We start from the raw sequence: 17,929 nt of genomic DNA on the forward strand, positions 1-17,929 counted from the left end.
TACCTGTTATATTTTGATTAAAATTACTTTTTGATTGGTAGAAGCAATGGCGGGGTGCAGTGTAACCGCCATCTAGCCAAGAACGCTTCACAAGACGCTGCACATACGTACAAAACAGACAACACACCGAGCACGTGACGCTCGAGAAAGAACTGCCATTGACTGGCAGCTGGCACCTACTACTCGAGTAGCTGAAACGTCAGTCACAAAGTAATTTTAATCGGAGTATAAGATGGATTGAGGTTCAAATGGTTCAAATGGCTCTAAGCACTATAGGACTTAACATCTGATCATCAGTCCCTTAGTCTTAGAACTACTTAAACCTAACTAACCTATCACACACATCCATGCTCGATGCAGGACTAGAACCTGCGACCGTAGCAGCAGCGTGGTTCTAGACTGAGGCGCCTAGAACCCCTCGGCCACAACGACCGGCAGTGAGTTGAGATTTTATAAGTTAGGTCACGATTGATACCTGATGGTATCAACGTCCTCAGTGTAGGGATTAATTCACACTACTTGTTATGTTTCGCCTGCGAAGATTAATTTCTTTCGATTGGAACTTAGAATTCGAAATGTTCTTGTTGGATTTTGTAGATATTCTGCCTTTTAATACTCAGATGTAGCAAGGTGGCCGTATTGCCCATTACCTTACCCCTAAAGTCAATGTTAAGCAACTTTTGTGATTGTTCTTGCCATGGTATCCGACGCAACTGGTTTTTGGCCACTCTAGTTTCGACTGTAACATACTTTGTTCGAAATATGTCAGGCCAACGAGTCCACTTAGCACCAATAGTCATGGATAAAAATACTTATCCATCGTCCCCTGGAATTTAATGCAGTTTTGGATGATGGCTATTCCCTCTTTTTAATTTCTGTCTCTCCAGAAGCCCCATGTGAGTGCATGGACGATGTTTCATCCTAGAACATCATTCTCCGAAACGTATGAAGAGGCTTTTCGTGCTAAATTCCGATGCTAAATTATATCATCGATCTGTCTTTAGTTTGTACGTAAGAGACTGTTGTAAAATGTAGTTGTTTTTGTCTATCTCCTATTCGCTAGTATAGTTTGTAATAAATGACGAGTTTACTGAAGGCAGCCACATTGACATTAAAGATTGTCTATATCCTCTCCTCAGAGAGTTCAGAGTCACGGTCCCAGAAACGATCAAAAACAATAGACAGTGGACGTAAGTGCCGGCCGTGGTGGCCGCGCGGTTCTAGGCGCTAATGTCTGGAACCGCACGACCGCTACGGTCGCAGGTTCGAATCCTGCCTCGGGCATGGTTGTATGTCATGTCCTTGGGTTAGTTAGGTTTAAGTAGTTCTAAGTTCTAGGGGACTGATGACCTCAGAAGCTACGTCCCATAGTGCTCAGAACCATTTTTTTGAACGTAAGTAAATAGTTTGTCGCTACATGGTCGGAACGGATCTTAGCTTTTGCATTTGCTGTTTTTTTGTATTATTTAAATTTTGGTTCATCAATTAGTAAGTAAAGGGCCTAGATGCGACACTTCAGTTCAAAAATGGCTCTGAGCACTATGGGACTTAACATCTCAGGTCATCAGTCACCTAGAACTTGTTGTTGTTGTTGTGGTCTTCAGTCCTGAGTCTGGTTTGATGCAGCTCTCCATGCTACTCTATCCTGTACAAGTTTCTTCATCTCCCAGTACCTACTGCAGCCTACATCCTTCTGAATCTGCATAGTGTATTCATCTTTTGGTTTCCCTCTACTACTACGATTTTTACCCTCCACGCTGCCCCCCCCCCCCCCCCCCGGGTAGTAAATTGGTGATCCTTTGATGCCTCAGACCATGTCCTACCAACCGATCCTTTCTTCTGGTCAAGTTGTGCCACAAACTCCTCTTCTCCCCAATTCTATTCAATACCTCCTAATTAGTTATGTGATCTACCCATCTAATCTTCAGCATTCTTCTGTAGCACTACATTTCGAAAGCTTTTATTCTCTTCTTGTCCAAACTATTTATTGTCCATGTTTCACTTCTATACATGGCTACACTCCATACAAATACCTTCAGAAACGACTTCCTGACACTTAAATCTATACTCGATGTTAACAAATGTCTCTTCTTCAGAAACTCTTTCCTTGCCATTGCCAGTCTACATTTTATATCCTCTCTACTTCGAACGTCATCAGTTATTTTGCTCTCCAAATAGCAAAACTCCTTTACTACTTTAAGTGACTCATTTCCTAATCTAATTCCCTCGGCATCACCCGACTTAATTCGACTACATTCCATTATCCACGTTACGCTTTTGTTGATGTTCATCTTATATCCTCCTTTCAAGACACTGTCCATTCGGTTCAACTGCTCTTCCAAGTCCTTTGCTGTCTCTGACAGAATTAACAATGTCATCGGCGAATCTCAAAGTTTTTATTTCTTCTCCATGGGTTTTAATACCTACTCCGTACTTTTCTTTTGTTTCCTTTACTGCTTGCTCAATATACAGATTGAATAACATCGGGGAGAGGCTACAACCCTGTCTCACTCCTTGCCAACCACTGCTTCCCTTTCATGTCCCTCGACTCTTATAACTGCCATCTGGTTTTTGTACAAATTGTAAATAGCCTTTCGCGCCCTGTATTTTACCCCTGCCACCTTCAGAATTTGAAAGAGAGTATTCCAGTCAACATTGTCAAAAGCTTTCTCTAAGTCTACAAATGCTAGAAACGTAGGTTTGCCTTTCATTAATCTTTCTTCTAAGATAAGTTGTAGGTTCAGTGTTGCCTCACGTGTTCCAGCATTTCTACGGAGTCCAAACTGATCTTCCCCGAGGTCGACTTCTACTAGTTTTTCCATTCGTCTGTAAAGAATTCGCGTTAGTATTTTGCAGCTCTGACTCATTAAACTGATAGTTCGGTAATTTTCACATCTGTCAACACCTGCTTTCTTTGGGATTGGAATTATTATATTCTTCTTGAAGTCTGAGGGAATTTCGCCTGTCTCATGCATTTTGTTCACCAGGTGGTAGAGTTTTGTCAGGACTGGCTCTCCCAAGGCCGTCAGTAGCTCTAATGGAATGTTGTCTACTCCCGGGGCCTTGTTACGACTGAAGTCTTTCAGCGCTCTGTCAAACTCACCACGCAGTATCATATCTCCCATTTCATCTTCATCTACATCCTCTTCCATTTCCATAATATTTTCCTCAAATACATCGCCCTTGTATAGACCCTCTATATACTCCTTCCACCTTTCTGCATTCCCTTCTTTGCTTAGAACTGGGTTTCCATCAGAGCTCTTGATATTCATACAAGTGGTTCTCTTTTCTCCAAAGGTCTCTTTAATTTTCCTGTAGGCAGTATCTATCTTACCCCTAGCGAGATACGCCTCTACATCCTTACATTTGCCCTCTAGCCATCCCTGCTTAGCCATTTTGCACTTCCTGTCGATCTCATTTTTGAGACGTTTGTATTCCTTTTTTCCTGCTTCACTCACTGCATTTTTGTATTTTCTCCTTTCATGAATTAAATTCAGTATCTCTTCTGTTACCCAAGGATTTCTACTAGCCCTCGTCTTTTTACCTACTTGATCCTCTGCTGCCTTCACTATTTCATTCCTCAAAGCTACCCATTCTTCTTTTACTGTATTTCTTTCCCCCATTCTTGTCAATTGTTCCCTTATGCTCTCCCTGAAACTCTGTACAAACTCTGGTTCTTTCAGTTCATCAAGGTCCCATCTCCTCAAATTCGCACCTTTTTGTAGTTTCTTCAGTTTTAATCTACAGTTCATAACCAATAGATTGTGGTCAGAGTCCACATCTGCCCCTGGAAATGTCTTACAATTTAAAATTTGGTTCCTAAATATCTGTCTTCCCATTATATAATCTATCTGAAAATTTTTAGTATCTCCGGGGTTCTTCCATGTATACAACCTTCTTTCATGATTCTTGAACTAAGTGTTAGCTATGGTTAAGTTATGCTCTGTGCAAAATTCTACCAGGCGGCTTCCTCTTTCATCCATATTCACCTACTACGTTTCCTTCTCTTCCTTTTCCTACTGTCGACTTCCGGTCACCCATGACTATTAAATTTTCGTCTCCCTTCTTTGCCTGAATAATTTCTTTTATTTCATCACACATTTCTTCAATTTCTTCGTCATCTGAAGAGCTAGTTGGCATATGAACTTGTACTACTGTCGTAGGCGTGGGCTTCGTGTCTATCTTGGCCACAATAATGCGTTCACTATGTTGTTTGTAGTAGCCTACCCGCATTCCTATTTTTTTATTCATTATTAACCCTACTCCTGCATTACCCCTATTTGACTTTGTATTTATAACCCTGTATTCGCCTGACCAAAAGTCTTGTTCCTCCTGCCACCGAACTTCACTAATTCCCACTATATCTAACTTTAACCTATCCATTTCCCTTTTTAAATTTTCTAACCTACCTGCCCGATTAAGGGATCTGACATTCCACGCTCCGATCCGTAGAACGTCAGTTTTCTCTCTCCTGATAACGACGTCCTCCTGAGTAGTCCCCTCCCGGAGATCCGAATGGGGGACTATTTTACCTCCGGAATATTTTACCCAAGAGGACGCCATCTTCATTTAATCATACAATAAAGCTGCATGGCCTCAGTAAAAATTACGGCTGTAGTTTCCCCTTTGTTTCAGCCGTTCGCAGTACCAGCACAGCAAGGCCGTTTTGGTCAGTGTTACAAGGCCAGGTCAGTCAATCATCCAGACTGTCGCCCTTGCAACTACTGAAAAGGCTGTTGCCCCTCTTCAGGAACCACACATTTGTCTGGCCTCTCAACAGATACCGCTCCGTTGTGGTTGCACCTACGGTACGGCTGTCTGTATCGTTGAGGCACGCAAGCCTCCTCACCAACGGTAAGGTCCATGGTTCACAGGGGAGATCGGATCTTAGCTTTTGCATTTGTTTAAATTTTGGTTTTATTAAATTAGTAAGTATAGGGCCTAGATGCGACACTTTAGTAAATCATGATCCAGGACGACAGTTGCACATGAAGTAAAGCAGAATCAGACGTAAAATATGCCCCTTTTCACCAAATCAAGGGAATGTAAGGGGCGAGAGGTGGGGCATGGGTCTGAAACAATTCTCTATTGATCAAAGATGCAGCATGGCTGACTGTGACCTGTGCAAAATGCACTGGGCTGTTCTCGTGAAGCAACCCCGTCCCCGTTGGATAGCTTTCCACGACACTTTGCCTTGTCAGTATCCCCAAAATTGTCACAGCACTGCGGTAGAGTAGTCATGTGACGGCTTGCCCCTCACGAGTACCGAACTATGGCAGTGTCCAATTCCATTCATCGTCACCTTACTACCTCCTTTGCCTCGGGACCATGGCAATATATATACACCGAAGAACCAAAACGTTATCACCACTTGTTTAATAGCTTGTTTCTCCGTCTTTGGAACGAGATATATCACTCATTCTGCGTATCAGAGATCCTTCAGTTTGTTGGTTGGTTTGTTGTGGGATGTGGCGTTAGATGTTTACGCACGTAAATAACGGGCCACTGATCTGAATATGCGATGATGGTGCCCGGTAGCGACCCAGATGGATTCCGTAGAATTTACATCTGGCGAATTTGGTAGCCGAGACATCAACATGAGTTCACTACAATGCTCCTCAAACCACTGTAGCATGGTTCTGGCTCCGAGAAAGGACAATTATACTACTGAAAAGCGACATCGCTGTCGGAGAGGACATCAAGAATGAACGGATGCAGGTGGTTCGCAGCTGTCAGCGTGTCCCATGAAAGCAAAGGAGAATGTTTTCCATAGCATACTACTGCTCCCACCAGCCTACGTCCTTGGCGCGCTGTATGTTTCGATCCGCCATTCACCTCTATTTCAGCGTTTGTGGAAACGACCATCGACCTATTGTAGCAAAAATGTGATTCACCAGAAGAGCCGACACGTTTCCATTGATCGACGGTCGAATCTCGATGGTCCGGTGCCCACCGCGTTCTTAGTTGACGATATCGCTGCATCAACATGTGATCACGTAGGGGCGGTCTGCTGCGGAGCTTCATTTTCAACAATGTAAAATGAACGGTGTGCTCCAAAACACTCGTGCGTGCACCAGCACTGTTGTCTTCAGGCAGAGATGCCATAGATCACCATCCGTCCTACTTAACAGAGCAGACAAGCCTGCGAACCGCATGTTCTGTGATGAGTCGTGGACATCCAACAATTCAGCGCCTGTCCTACCTGTTTCCGTAGGTGCTCATGACAGCAACACTCGACCAGCTTCTCTGTTTTCGAGATACTCGTTCGCAGGCCGTATGTAATAATAATCTGCCCTTTGTCAGAGCCGCTTATCTCAAAGGATTTCCCCACCTGCAGCTCATATCTTCGCTACGGGGTCCCCCGTCCATGTCCGATCCGCTTACATACTTTTGTACCGGAGAGGGAATCGAAACCGGATTTCCCGCTTATTGCCATCAGCCGCCTTAGTATGAATGCATGTTCAAAGAAACTTTCTATCGTAGTTGAGAATAACACAGACGCTGCGATATCGTATTTGTCTGATGACACTGGTCAAGCGACTTTCAATTAAAATGTCTCACCTGTACGGGAATATACTTAATGGATGTACGAGTACAGGTTGTAGACAAGTGACTGACCATATATGGAAGCTTGTGTCTTGCCGTGAGTCGTGCTCGGATAGCCTAATGGTAAGACGACCGCCCGCCGTAAGCAGGAAATTCTGGTTCGAAAATGTTCAAATGTGTGTGAAATCTTATGGGACTGCTAAGGTCATCGGTCCTTAAGCTTACACACTTGTTAACCTAAATTATCCTTAGGAGAAACACACACACACACGCCCATGCCCGATGGATGATTCGAACCTCCGCCGGGACCAGCCGCACAGTCAGTGACAGGAGCGCCTAAGTCCGCTCGGCTAATCCCGCGAGAAATCCTGTTTCGAGTCCCAGCCCGGCACAGATTTTCATTGTCGTCATTCAATCTACAGCTGATGACTGTCCATAATTGTGATTGCGAATACATTTAATGTATTTCATAACAGCTGTAGTCGCCGCAGTGCCCGTTCCTCTGGACATGTATGCATGTCCAATGGAACTTTGCATTGTAATTCAGTATCACACAGGCACTACAATATCGTATGGAAGAGAAAACACGGGAAGCGACGGTAATACGCAAAGTACCCTCCGTCACACACCGTAAGGTGGTTTGCGGTGCAACGGCCAATGCCGAAATCGGTCCAGCGGGAACTGGTCGGTCAAGTCGCGAAGTGGCCAACGTCGCTTTAAATTGGCCGGTCAGCGTCCGATCTTTTCCTTATTTCGGTACTCGGCAGGTCAGTTTCAAATTCAAATGGCTCTGAGCACTATGGGACTTAACATCTTAGGTCATCAGTCCCCTAGAACTTAGAACTACTTAAACCTAACTAACCTAAGGACATCACACACATCCATGCTCGAGGCAGGATTCGAACCTGCGACCGTAGCAGTCCTGCGGTTCCGGACTGCAGCGCCTAGAACCGCACGGCCACCGCGGCCGGCGGCAGGTCAGTTTGCAACGTATCTGGGACTGATGGGCCAAACTCCGAAGAAAGAGGAAAACCAGATTTTATTGAATAATTTGAAAGTGTATAAGTCAGGAAATGGCTAAAATCGCTGTAAATTGACCGGCCAATGTCCAATCTTTTCCTGAGTTCGAATCTGGCCGGCCAGTTTGCAAATTGACGTAGGCAGACCGACCAGAATCAAAAGATAAATAAAGAGTCGATGAATATGTATAACTTCAAGCTGTATGCAATCTATTTATTTCATCAATTGCACCTATAAAATATATAAAATTTATACAATCTATGCACTTTATAAATCTTTGTTAATACACTCCTGGAAATGGAAATAAGAACACCATGAATTCATTGTCCCAGGAAGGGGAAACTTTATTGACACATTCCTGGGGTCAGATACATCACATGATCACACTGACAGAACCACAGGCACATAGACACAGGCAACAGAGCATGCACAATGTCGGCACTAGTACAGTGTATATCCACCTTTCGCAGCAATGCAGGCTGTTATCTCCCATGGAGACGATCGTAGAGATGCTGGATGTAGTCCTGTGGAACGGCTTGCCATGCCATTTCCACCTGGCGCCTCAGTTGGACCAGCGTTCGTGCTGGACGTGCAGACCGCGTGAGACGACGCTTCATCCAGTCCCAAACATGCTCAATGGGGGACAGATCCGGAGATCTTGCTGGCCAGGGTAGTTGACTTACACCTTCTAGAGCACGTTGGGTGGCACGGGATACATGCGGACGTGCATTGTCCTGTTGGAACAGCAAGTTCCCTTGCCGGTCTAGGAATGGTAGAACGATGGGTTCGATGACGGTTTGGATGTACCGTGCACTATTCAGTGTCCCCTCGACGAGCACCAGTGGTGTACGGCCAGTTTAGGAGATCGCTCCCCACACCATGATGCCGGGTGTTGGCCCTGTGTGCCTCGGTCGTATGCACTCCTGATTGTGGCGCTCACCTGCACGGCTCCAAACACGCATACGACCATCATTGGCACCAAGGCAGAAGCGACTCTCATCGCTGAAGACGACACGTCTCCATTCGTCCCTCCATTCACGCCTGTCGCGACACCACTGGAGGCGGGCTGCACGATGTTGGGGCGTGAGCGGAAGACGGCCTAACGGTGTGCGGGACCGTAGCCCAGCTTCATGGGGACGGTTGCGAATGGTCCTCGCCGATACCCCAGGAGCAACAGTGGCCCTAATTTGCTGGGAAGTGGCGGTGCGGTCCCCTACGGCACTGCGTAGGATCCTACGGTCTTGGAGTGCATCCGTGCGTCGCTGCGGTCCGGTCCCAGGTCGACGGGCACGTGCACCTTCCGCCGACCACTGGCGACAACATCGATGTACTGTGGAGACCTCACGCCCCACGTGTTGAGCAATTCGGCGGTACGTCCACCCGGCCTCCCGCTTGCCCACTATACGCCCTCGCTCAAAGTCCGTCAACTGCACATACGGTTCACGTCCATGCTGTCGCGGCATGCTACCAGTGTTAAAGACTGCGATGGAGCTCCGTATGCCACGGCAAACTGGCTGACACTGACGGCGGCGGTGCACAAATGCTGCGCAGCTAGCGCCATTCGACGGCCAACACCGCGGTTCCTGGTGTGTCCGCTGTGCCGTGCGTGTGATCATTGCTTGTACAGCCCTCTCGCAGTGTCCGGAGCAAGTATGGTGGGTCTGACACACCGGTGTCAATGTGTTCTTTTTTCCATTTCCAGGAGTGTACAACCGGTATTCACTTATTACAAGAAGTTATGGTTTCATGACATTTTGAATTACACGTTATTTTCTCATTTCTGCATTTGCAGCGATTCTTGGCGCATTTAGTAGAGCAGTTGCATCGATTGTATTTGTTGAATGTTGCCTTGTCGTCAGCTATGTGGCGTCTAGAAAGCCTGCCTTCTCGGATCGCTAGACAACATTCAGACAGATCGTATTAACGAGTTTTATTACGAAATGAACAATGGCCGTACTTAACTTTGACAATAGCACGGAAGTGTCAACCGGCGGCAGTGGCCGAGCGGTTCTAGGCGCTTCAGTCTGGAACCACGAGACCGCTACGGTCGCAGGTTCGAATCCTGCCTCGGGCATGGATGTGTGTGATGTCCTTACGATAGTTATGTTTAAGTAGTTCTAAGTTCTAGGGGACTGATGACCTCAGATGTTAAGCCAGAGCCATTTGAAGCATTTGAACAGAAGTGTCGCAAACAAATCTCTTCAGTATATACAATTCCTAATACAAGTGTAGTAAAACAGTTGACTCTACCCTTCAGGCCGCTAGTCTTGAAGCTTCTGTAAAACTGGGCCGCGGCTTGTCCGGCGCGGCGCTTATGCTCTCTTCGGATAGAGGCCGTTGCAGTCGCGTTGTCGTCCTGGAGAGGGGTCGGGCAGCGTGCAACTGGCTGACGACTTCTTCGCAGCCCTCTCTGCTCTAACGTTCCCCACTGGCATGCCGTCGCTTTACGCCGTAACAGTATCCTTGGCCAGTGGCCAGTGACTGTAAAGACGATATGGTTCGTAATGATTTTTTTTTCTTTGGTCATATTGTTGCTGTGGTATAGATAGCTACGATGCCACAGCGTAGGTGCAAGTTCGTAGGTTGGCACTACGACACCGACACAGATACAGACGACAGCGCCCTCTAGCCGGCGCTGTGCAGCTCTACGAGCGCCTCTCCTGATTCAGCCCATTTGAACTTGAGTAGACAAGCAGCATTGTTTCTGTTTCATAGTGGGCGAGCCACTACACATTTTGCCTGCGTAACTACTGTGAGCTTCGATACATCCGGCTTCGCACCTACGAGTTCCTCAGTGCAAAGTTATGTATTCATATTCTTCCTATAGCACAGGTGATTTAAATTTAAACGCAGTAGCGAAGCATTTCACCTTTTCGTGGTCCTACTTTCTTCATACATGCGGCCTATGCTTCAGTTTATAGGAGCAGACCCACGCGCCGCCTTCCAGGCGGGATACAAAAGTTGCCCCATCATAGTACTGAACCATCAATTAGGGCGGTTCACAAACAACAACTCAAGTACACATGTTATTCCAAAACGTTATCGTGGAAATAGAGACCAGGAGGTGCTGGTGAAATAACACACACTGCTAAAGATATCTTTTTATTTCAAAAGACTTTCTCAATAAATTTTTAGGTCTGGCCTTTAAAAAAAATTTCAAAAACAATTACCGACAAATTTTCTTTATGAAAAGAAGATTGCTAGGTACGACGTTAACAACTTCCCAATAATAAGATTTTAAACTTATCATGCATGTATAAGAGAACAATTCCTTAAAAAAAACCTTTAAGTAGCTAGTTTGTACTAAAGGTAAATAGTTGTCTCTTGCCAATTAAATAAGTTATATTACACCTGTCAGTTGTTACAAGATAAATGTGAATAAGCCAGCACACAAATCTTCACATTAAAGGCAGTTGCCAAAAAAAAAAAAAAAAAAAAAATCCCTTAGCTCGGCGAGGGACCAGATCACAATAGTCGGAATAGTTATTGGTAGTCTACAGGGCCACAGCAGATCAGCCCCAAAACTTGCATTACAAGCCACCATCTCCCCGAGTTACGCAAAACCAGAAGATGTAGCAAGGGCGGTGCCTGCACCGACTCTGAACTACAGAGACACACGACACCGACCCTAAATCACCCAATCAAGGTGTGAATGAAACGACCCGACCAAGAAGCAATTACCACATTCCCACGGACAGGCAAACGAAAACTGTTGTGGGAAGACCGCAACAAAACCACTGGTGAAGAAACTCATACACTTCACTAGAACTTGAAAAACCACTCTGTTTCATAAAAAAACAGTACATAACTTCTCACAGTACACCACAGCGCCGGGAACACGTTGCACTTCCTTATGCTCGACAGAGCCAACCGCTGCCAGTGCTTTCAACGGCCGCTCGCTGATCTCCTGCACCACGGCTTCTAAGCTTCATAAGCCACGTACATGCGGGTAAGGCAGACTTAGCCCCTGACAGCCACGAGGTCAGCTAAAGCACGTGGCGAGCAGTTGACGACCCCCACAAGCAGGGTCCCGTTCGCGCCATCACCTCTCTCTAGTCACCGCCCAGTACGCACTCCTCGATCGTCACGCGACCGTACACGTGCTCCACCTCCCGCCAGAGGGCGGTAGCGATCCAAGCAACGTGCCAAATCGAAAGTGCCACTGCAAAACACTAAACGCGAAGCGAAAGCACTCCATATGGCGCGCTTTTCGAAGAGCCGGACTCAAGTACGCAGTGCAATTTAGCCAGGGATATCTCGACGTACGTGCAATCACATACTATTCTGGCCGGGAATCTTCGGCCATTTCGCGAAATGGCTGGCAAAAGTCGGACATACGTTGATTCTTTCAAGTTATCGGACTTCGGCCAATCCTCTCGGTCAAAGTGCGAAATGGCCGGCCATATCGCGATCTGGCCGGTCTTTGAATTTTGGCCGTAACATACAATACTGGCCATTAATATTGCTACACAAAGAAGAAATGCAGATGATAAACGGGTATTCATTGGTCAAATATATTATACTAGAACTGACATATGATTACATTTTCACGCAATTTGGGTGCATAGATCCTGAGAAATCAAGTACCCAGAACAACCACCTCTGGCAGTAGTAACGGCCTTAACACTCCTGGGCATTGAGTGAAACAGAGCTTGGATAGCGTGTACAGGTACAGCTGCCCATGCAGCTTCAACACGATACCACAGTTCATCAAGAGTAGTTCAATTGGCTCTGAGCACTATGGGACTAAACATCTGTGGTCATGAGTCCCCTAGAACTTAGAACTACTTAAACCTAACTAACCTAAGGACATCACACACATCCATGCCCGAGGCAGGATTCGAACCTGCGACCGTAGCGGTCACGCGGTTCCAGACTGAAGTGCCTAGAACCGCACGGCCACACCGGCCGGCCATCAAGAGTAGCGACTGGCGTATTATGACTGGCCAGTTGTTCAGCCACCATTGACCAGACGTTTTCAATTGGTGAGAGATCTGGAGAATGTGCTGGCCAGGGCAGCAGTCGAACATTTTCTGTGTCCAGAAAGGCCCGTACAGGACCTGCAACATGCGGTCGTGCATTATCCTCCTAAAGTGTAGGGTTTCGCACGAATCGAATGGAGGGTAGAGCCACGGGTCGTAACATATCTGAAATGTAACGTCCACTGTTCAAAGTGCCGTCAATGCGAACAAGAGGTGACCAAGACGTGTAACCAATGGCACCCCATACCATCGCGCCGGATGGTACGCCAGTAACGAATAGACGCTTCCAACGTGCGTTCACCGATGCGACCATCATGATGCTGTAGACAGAACGTGGATTCATCCCAAAAAATGACGTTCTGCCATTCTTTGACCCAGGTTCGTCGTTGAGTACACTATCGCAGGCGCTCCTGTCTATGATGCAGCGTCAAGGGTAACCGCAGCCACGGTCTCCGAGCTGATAGTCCATGCTGCTGCAAACAACGTCGAACTGTTCGTGCATATGGTTGTTGTCTTGCAAACGTCCCCATCTGTTGACTCAGGGATCGAGACGTGACTGCACGATCCGTTACAGCCATGCGGATAAGATGCCTGTCATCTCGACTGTTAGTGATACGAGGCCGTTGGGACCCAGCAAGGCGTTCCGTATTACCCTCCTGAACCCACCGATTCCATATTCTGCTAACAGTCATCGGATCTCGACAAACGCGAGCAGCAATGTCACGATACGATAAACCGCAATCGCGATAGGCTACAATCCGACCTTTATCAAAGTCGGAAACGTGATGGTACGCATTTCTCCTCCTTACACGAGACATCACAGTAACGTTTCACGAGGCAACATCGGTCAATTGCTGTTCTTGTATGAGGAATTGGTTAGAAACTTTCCTTACGTCAGCACGTCGTAGGCGTCGCCATCGGCGCCAACCTTCTGTGAATGCTCTGAAAAGCTAATCATTTGCATATCACAGCATCTTCTTCCTGTCGGTTAAATTTCTCTTCTGTAGCACGTCATCTTCGTGGTGTAGAAATTTTAATGGCCAGTAGTGTACATATGGACATGAAAGTTTCCTTGTGCTCCTGTGGACATATGGAACACTCATATTGCTCCGGAACTGTGTAAAATACAATCAGCACCGCGAGTCATTAGAGACCACACGGGAGCAGATACACGGCCCTGGAGCGTACGTACAAGAGCAGGGGCTGGGTGGGGTGCCGGCGGCACCACAGCCACAGTGCCTGCGGCGGCCTAATTAAGCGGCGACTCTATCGTGGCTGCCGATACAGAGGCGCCACGCTATCTGCGCTCCCTGGCGGCGCCGCATATCTCAGCAGCTAACTGGCTGCGCTCCGGCCCCCATAACTCACGCCCCGCGTGCCTCTTATCAGGGAGGCCTGGCTGCTCGACCCGGACGCTCCCCGCGCGTTCGTCTGTGCCCGAGGCTGACGGTCTGTGGACAGGCAGCGATCGCTGTTGAAGCGTTCTCTGGGCCGCGACACGACGAGCCGATAGTGCCCGTCTCACGCCTTCACTCGGCTCGCGTTTGGACAATGCCAAGTGTACGACGCGGAGCGTCTCGCGACAGGTGCGAACTAGAGATTAGAAATGAGTTCCGTATACTCGCTTTCAACTCGCCTGCAAGTCCTGTGACGTCTTCTCCGGCCTCGCCGCCTCCGTGTGCCCCTGTACTCGACTCGTGAGTCTCCATCGCAGCCCACTCCACACCTGTGGCTGTTGTCAGGTAGAAATGGACTCGCCGGCGAGGTGGCCGAACGGTTGTAGGCGCTACAGTATGGAACGGCGCGACCGCTATGCTCGCAGGTTCGAATCCTGCCTTGGGCATGAATGTACACTCCTGGAAATTGAAATAAGAACACCGTGAATTCATTGTCCCAGGAAGGGGAAACTTTATTGACGCATTCCTGGGGTCAGATACATCACATGATCACACTGACAGAACCACAGGCACATAGACACAGGCAACAGAGCATGCACAATGTCGGCACTAGTACAGTGTATATCCACCTTTCGCAGCAATGCAGGCTGCTATTCTCCCATGGAGACGATCGTAGAGATGCTGGATGTAGTCCTGTGGAACGGCTTGCCATGCCATTTCCACCTGGCGCCTCAGTTGGACCAGCGTTCGTGCTGGACGTGCAGACCGCGTGGGACGACGCTTCATCCAGTCCCAAACATGCTCAATGGGGGACAGATCCGGAGATCTTGCTGGCCAGGGTAGTTGACTTACTTACACCTTCTAGAGCACGTTGGGAGGCACGGGATACATGCGGACGTGAATTGTCCTGTTGGAACAGCAAGTTCCCTTGCCGGTCTAGGAATGGTAGAACGATGTGTTCGATGACGGTTTGGATGTACCGTGCACTATTCAGTGTCCCCTCGACGATCACCAGTGGTGTACGGCCAGTGTAGGAGATCGCTCCCCACACCATGATGCCGGGTGTTGTCCCTGTGTGCCTCGGTCGTATGCAGTCCTGATTGTGGCGCTCACCTGCACGGCGCCAAAAACGCATACGACCATCATTGGCACCAAGGCAGAAGCGACTCTCATCGCTGAAGACGACACGTCTCCATTCGTCCCTCCATTCACGCCTGTCGCGACACCACTGGAGGCGGGCTGCACGATGTTGGGGCGTGGGCGGAAGACGGCCTAACGGTGTGCGGGACCGTAGCCCAGCTTCATGGAGACGGTTGCGAATGGTCCTCGCCGATGCCCCAGGAGCAACAGTGTCCCTAATTTGCTGGGAAGTGGCGGTGCGGTCCCCTACGGCACTGCGTAGGATCCTACGGTCTTGGCGTGCATCCGTGCGTCGCTGCGGTCCGGTCCCAGGTCGACGGGCACGTGCACCTTCCGCCGACCACTGGCGACAACATCGATGTACTGTGGAGACCTCACGCCCCACGTGTTGAGCAATTCGGCGGTACGTCCACCCGGCCTCCCGCATGCCCACTATACGCCCTCGCTCAAAGTCCGTCAACTGCACATACGGTTCACGTCCACGGTGTCGCGGCATGCTACCAGTGTTAAAGACTGCGATGGAGCTCCGTATGCCACGGCAAACTGGCTGACACTGACGGCGGCGGTGCACAAATGCTGCGCAGCTAGCGCCATTCGACGGCCAACACCGCGGTTCCTGGTGTGTCCGCTGTGCCGTGCGTGTGATCATTGCTTGTACAGCCCTCTCGCAGTGTCCGGAGCAAGTATGGTGGGTCTGACACACCGGTGTCAATGTGTTCTTTTTTCCATTTCCAGGAGTGTATATGATGTCCTTAGGTTAGTTAGGTTTAATTAGTTCTAAGTTCTGGGGGACTGATGACCTCAGACGTTATGTTCCATAGTGGTCAGAGCCACGTTGAACAAATGGACTCGACTTGCTCGGAAAGGAGAGCAAGTACACGAGTTCGCAAGAAAACCGCGGACTCTCTGCATCCGCACTAGACACGCATTCGTTCTGAAAGAAATTTCCGCCATTGAACAGCAAATTATTATTCATTTATTTCACACAGTCATGATTTCGGCTTTACAGCCATTCTCAAGTGCATGCTGAAATGTCACAAATGACCGACCTGCCTAAATGACAGTGGAAATTTATACGGTGTGAGTCGCGTACGACGCAACACTCATTTTATTTCGTGAGTGGTTACACATACTCCACCGCGGTTTTCGGCAAATGTTAGAGCGTCGAGTGGCACATAGTGATTTATTTGATTAAGTTTTTAGTGCTGGTACCAACGGAGATACGATATCTCTTGGGAAGACATTCACAGTGATACAGCATTCGTTAATGTTGACGCTGTAAACAGTTGTAAAATAATTCGAGAAACACCCTAAAAACTGAGGGTGGCCAGAATCGCAATTAGCGGCGCAAACACCCCCAAGCTGAGCTCCCGTCCTACGCTGTGTCACAATGTCAACATATTTGCCTGTTTGCACTCCATGCAGCACATTTCTGCTTCAGCATTCGTTGGGTGCAGACATGTACAACAATTAGATGTTGGTTATACTATTTTCATGTGGTAAATGTAAAATAAATACCGTAAAAACAGTACCGCGGTATAGGGCCACCTACCCGAATCGCCAACGTCCCACGCGCCAGCCGATTGCAGGAATTATTAAGACGCTAATGTGGTAAGGCTGCTTGAACGTCAAAAAGAAGACGAGAAAGAACACTGCGACTGACAGAGAACCCGAAGGAGCTTTCCTGGCTACAACGCTTGTGAATCCGCACGGTAGTACTGTAAGCAAATGGGGGAGGGGGAGGTTATAGTTCCGTCTGAATTTGATATTTTTACCCACTCACCTCGTAAATCCAATCGTAATTCGCTTGTTCCCTTGCAGTCTAGGAACAGCAACTTGAGTATTGCTGTAATAAACGATAACTAACAAGGGGAACAAAGGAGTGCCAATTACCAAAATTCAAGTTTTAGCCTAGTATAATCCATTAATGTATTCTTTAACACTTGCGCTACACAGGGCTGCATTGTTACACTCTTCACAAAATGACAAATGTGTTGATACACTGATACATACAGTAACACAACACCACAATACATCATCCAACACAGCAATCCAGATGGAGCGTTCGTGGCAATGTAGGTAATCCAAGTTTCACTTACCAGCGCGGATGAGATGCTCGCGGGCATCTAATCATGTTCTCGCGATTGTTCTCGTGTTGTATTACTTCGCAAACCGCGGAGTACGTCTCGTGAGGTAACGAATGATTACACAGCATCAAACAAACACCTTTATAGTCACAAAATTTAATTGTTCTCTTAGCCTGGTTCCTTACCATCTTCACACCACGCACACGGTTAAACATCACCACGTGACTCCTTCCCTCGTTCTGGCGCGAAAAAACAAAGAAGCGACCATAGCGATGTTATTATAATCGATACAGTGCTACTCGATACATGCTTACAGTACGAGACCTACTGCCAAGGAATGTCGAATCAGCCAGACGAGTGTCATTCGCATCCTGTGTCGACAGAATTTACATCCCTATCGTCTGTCACTATATCAGACACTCGACGACAGTGATTGCGAACGTCGTACATAATTTTGTCGGTTTGTCCTTCACCAGCTGAGAGATCATCTTAGGTGTTTCCAACCTGTGCTCTTTGCCCTTGAAGCAACGTTCATTAACCAAGCTACAGTAAATTTGCGTAACATGCACTACTAGGCAGCCGAAAATCCACATTGGCTTGATCAGGTGCAAGATCAACGGCATTGGAGCGTAAACGTATGGTGCGGCATCATGGGAAATTACATTGTGGAACCTTACTTCATCTCAGGCATCCTAAGTGGACATTCGTAAGCACACTTTCTGACGAACATTCTGCCGTTTCTTCTAGAAGATGTACC

This window comes from Schistocerca serialis, chromosome 4, assembly GCF_023864345.2.
Source record: "Schistocerca serialis cubense isolate TAMUIC-IGC-003099 chromosome 4, iqSchSeri2.2, whole genome shotgun sequence".
Taxonomy (NCBI): domain Eukaryota; kingdom Metazoa; phylum Arthropoda; class Insecta; order Orthoptera; family Acrididae; genus Schistocerca; species Schistocerca serialis.